Source organism: Phyllobates terribilis, unplaced genomic scaffold (genome assembly GCF_046119375.1).
Source record: "Phyllobates terribilis strain yellow unplaced genomic scaffold, ASM4611937v1 Scaffold_11__3_contigs__length_659146591, whole genome shotgun sequence".
In the NCBI taxonomy this organism is placed as follows: domain Eukaryota; kingdom Metazoa; phylum Chordata; class Amphibia; order Anura; family Dendrobatidae; genus Phyllobates; species Phyllobates terribilis.
In genome coordinates, this window is record NW_027362771.1 from 463,928,806 (window position 1) to 463,933,527 (window position 4,722).

The window sequence follows — 4,722 nt, forward strand, 5'->3', positions numbered from 1 at the left end:
ACAAACGCTGCCTGCCTAACTCCTGCTATCACCACTGAATATATGCAGCTGGATTAGTCCTCAGAAGGATTGTTAGTTCAGATGGATGTATAGATATGTTGTGGAATACCTATGCTAACTAATAAACAAGCAAATCTCTCCCTGACTCAGCAGCACATCTCCCTACTCTGCCTGTTTCGGGGTTAGACTGTGACACGCATAGGGGCACCAGGTCTTATATAGACCCCATGATGCTATGTGGCCAGCCAATCATTGTAATGCCACAATCAACATGGCTACGGCATTACAGTGTGTGGCAGGCAATCCTTGCATGTTCATTGGCTCGCTAAAGAGCGCCAAACATGCAGGGCGGGTACCCGAGCTCCTGCCCAAGCAACGCGGAATTACTCACCGAGCGCCAAGCATGTCGAGCACAGTGATGCTCGGATGAATACTGAGCAGTGGCGAGCAGGCTCGCTCATCACTAGTAATTAATTATCCTTCCCTGAGGTCAGTAGCAACCCTATACATATGACTTTGCATACATTGTTTCCTGGTCTAAGGATGACCTATGATCCTTATGCGCTGGATAATTTTATTGTCATTTTTTATTTATATCAAAATTGGTAATAAAATATTCATGGGGACTAGCACATTACGAAATGGGGTTCACACTCACACCTTTAAGACTTTTCTAATGTGTTTTATTATCACTTTTGCAGGCAAATTTCTTACAGACCTCAGGACTTGAGTAGAGAAAAGTAGTAAATGAACTCAAAGACAATTATTTCTTGAGTTCTTTCATGCTGCATTCATTAACAGTATTACGACTTTCAGATTGCTTGTAAAATGTCTTTACACACAGGTCTTTTATCTAAACTTCTAAAACCAGCACTATATTGTATGCTCTACTTTCTTTATAGAACTATCATTTCATGAAGTTGTTGAGTGATTTATTTACTTTGCCTTATTGCAGATATATTTTTTAGTTTCTAGCATAAAACAATATATGCTTTTAAGCTCGGCTTCCTCATCCCATGATCAGTGCCAGAAATACTGTACTTGAAGTGACCTTCTAAGAACATTTCCATTTGTCTCTCTGTCTCAAAAGATACTAAGCCAGAGATCTTTATAAGACTGTTGACAGCAACCTATTTCTTTTTCTTCCAGTGGATCCAGAGTTTCCTGAGAAACATGGTAATTCTACGAAGGACCACATTATGTAAATGAGAATGCTAAACATAATTAACAAATTATTGATGGATCAGGGATATTGATGACATGTAAATAGCTTAAAAATGCTGGATTTTAAAGAAAATGTAAAAATAATATTAACTGCCTAACCTAGCCCTCATCTGTCCTGACACGCAAGAGACACTCCAGTCCAGTCGTCTTCCTTGATCTGTTTACTAGGTCATCTTTTGGCACCCTCATCTTCAGTGTCACGATATCATAATGTTTCACAACGCAGACCACATCCTTTCAGTACGTTACAGCATAGTCAGCACTGGAAATACCAAAGTTGTCGCTACCGAAGATGGCTCAGTGAAGACCACACTGGTGACTGAACAGAAAAAGATGAAAGGACAGGGGTCAGGATGAGTATAATTTTTTTTCATATATTTATTATGCTCTCAGGTGTGGCATTTCAAAGTAAGTTCATCAGATCCTTTTTCTAATGTATATTTTCTGTATTGTAAAATCTGACCACAGATCCCATTTAAACCTCAGTAAAAAGCATTGACTTTTTAAAAAGAATTCCCCAGATTACCATCCCAAGATAGTCTTGAGGATTTAATAATTTAAAATTTACCAAAATTTAAAATTTACCAAAACACAAAGGCTTACAATATTTCTTAGTGAATAAGAATGTCCCTTATCAGTGTGTACATTTACTTTTTATTGTAATTTTTACTTTTTTGCAGACGAAAAATACATACTGTAAATATGCTTACGTCCAACTGTAACCCCTTGGCACAAATGGACGTAACTATGCATCTATGCTGGGATCCACATGTAAAGAGAAGGAGAATCATGGCTGTGTTTGCGTGATCACCATTGCAAGCATGCACTGGCTGCCGTCAGCTCCCTATGAAACTAATACGGGGAGCTGATGGGTTGCCATAAGAGATGAAATAATTTATTCAAGTGGAATTTAATTCTACTTAAAGAAAACAAACGACCTGTATTCTCCAGCAAGCAGATGTTTTGTCAATTGCTCTGCACAAATTCCCCAAGATTGTGGCCAACTGGCAGCCATTTTGCTGAATCGTAGAGGACTGGCAAAAGGTTAAAATAAATAATAAAAAGAAAAAAGCTTACTCATTTCGCTGCTTGCCTCCTGACCACTTCTGCTGCACACTCTTCCTTGTACTGTCCTTGATGCCTCTTCTTACAGCCAGCATGTGCTGCAACCCAACATCTTGAGGACCACAAGCTATATAGGAGAGGGGTGCCTGACTGCTGAGCCCAGGGTTACAGAGGATATTGGGGTTAAACGCCCTCCCTCATTTTTATTCTCTCACCCATGGTTATAAAAAATTTTGGAGCAGCACATTGCGGTGGTAGCTAGGAGTGTCCCGCCCCTGATTGGCCCACCCACCCGGCATCCTGGTTTAGCCATGGGTTTTGTTCTTCCTATTCCACCCATCTTCCCCCTTTACTTAAACTAAGGTGGCTTTTTCCCCTAACAAATTGTGCCATATTGGTTCAGTTCTGCACCTTCCCTGGTATCTGCTGACTGAGCTGCCCTCCCTTAAGATGGTTGTTAAGATGTTTATTTCACAGATGGAAATATTTCTGTGTTTTATTGAATTGTTTAAGTCACAGCTGGTGGTAAAAATTATCGATTTGGAGAGAATGGAACTGAAGACGAACTTGCCCTCCGAGACCAGGTGGTTCATACTGTTTTGGATCCCGGATGTTACACATGTTTTACGGTTTTAAGAGAATGGTTATTCATGATAATAAAAGGAATAAAAGCTGTGGCCGACCCTGTCCACTACAGGAGTTATGTGTCACGTGCATTATTGGGCTTGTTATGGGAGGCATTCTGTTTCCTTAAAGGTATTTGTTGGTCTAAATAGTTTCTTCATGCTGAGCTCATTGTAAGTTTGTGGCAACACCGTGATATCAGGTCATGCATGGTGACCTTATGACAGATACTCTAGGCCGGAACTTCTGCTGAGACTAGACCCTGGATGTCCCTGTATAGCATGAAGAAGCCTAGGGCTTCATAAGAGATCACCATTTATACTATATACTACTATATATCCGCATACAGTAGTATTGCAGAACACAGAAAAATGATTGAACGATCACAGGTTCAAGTTCTCTAAAAGGACTAAAAAGTAAAAAAATAAAAAAAATTATATAAAAAAATGAAAAACATAAAATTTTAATTATATCCCCTCCTTTTCCTAGTTTAGTATAATAACCATATCTGATTTTGCCACATCCATAAAAGGTCAATGTATGAAAAATAAAATTAATTAACCTTTATTAACAGTGTAAAGAGAAAAAAAAAACTAAATCATGCAGCTCAATCAATGGAAAAATAAAAAGTTATGAGTCTCAGAAATTACAACAAATAACGTATTTGTAATTTGCAAAGTTCTGGCTTTCTTTAACCGCAAAAATAATTAAAAAAAATCAAGCTTGGTATTTTCGTAATCATACTGATTTGTAGAATCATATTGTCAAGTTATTTTTATTACTCAATCAATGGCGTGAAAACAAAACTAAAAAGCAATGGCAAAATGAATTTTTTTCACCATTTCAAGCCACTTGGAAATTTTTCCAATTTTCCAATGCATTACTGTATTTTTTGGACTATAAGATAAGATAGGACCATAAGACACACCCCAAATTTTCAGGAAGAAAATAGAGAAAAAAATTTAATGCGTCAATGGGGTTCGTCTTACAGTTCGAATTCAGCTTACTGATGAGGGGGTGGCAGCGGTGGTGAAGCGGGGACACAGGAGGTGTTCGGAGGTGCGACACTGCGGGGTCATGCTGCGAGTCCCATCCCAGGCTGGAAGAAGGGGCTGCTCAGCAGTGCTTGGTGGCAGGAGTGGGGTGATGCTGCAGGTCCTGCGCTTGGAGGAGGGGGTTTCCGGAAGTACGACACTGCAGAGTGATGCTGCAAGTCCCAGGGTGGTAGGATGGGGGTGTTTGACTGTCCTCGGCAATGCTCAGAGGTGCGGGGGCTCCACCGACATCAGCAGTTGGGCGATGCTGCGGGTCCTGCATTGGAGGCGGGGGTGTCCGGAGGTACACCCTGAGAGTCCAAGGGTGGAAGGAAGTGGTGTTTGACTGTCTTCGGTGATACTCGGAGGTGCGTGGGGCTCCACCGACATCGGGAGACGAGATCCCTGTACCGAGATCTCAATTTGCGCAGGCGCCGCCTCCGGCGGCCATTTTCCCAGAGTCCAGCACATAGAAAACATGCAAATGCGGGGCTCCAAACCTCAGAAAATGCGGGCAGAGCCCCCACACCGCCGAGTATCGCCAAGGACTGTCAAACACTTTTCGTACCTCTGGACACCACGTCCTCCAAATGCAGGACCCGCAGCATCGTCGGTAGTATCGCCTGACTTCTGCTGCCGCTGGCCCCCTGGTAAACTACATTCGATCTATAAGATGCACCCCAATTTTCCCCCAAAATTTTTGGGGGAAAAGTGCGTCTTACAGTCTGAAAAATATGGTATATGATAAAATAAACGGTATCATTCAAGATTACAA

At 41.3% G+C, this 4,722-nt stretch overlaps 1 long non-coding RNA gene across 1 annotated transcript in view; it reads left to right on the forward strand.

The window, feature by feature from the left end:
* Positions 1–1,439: 1,439 nt before the first annotated feature.
* The window catches only part of LOC141165241 (uncharacterized), an 85,093-nt gene continuing 81,810 nt past the window's right edge, over positions 1,440–4,722 (forward strand). Inside the window, exon 1 of the long non-coding RNA XR_012251109.1 lies at positions 1,440–1,571. This is a non-coding gene — a long non-coding RNA (uncharacterized lncRNA). The remainder of the gene's footprint in view (positions 1,572–4,722) is intronic.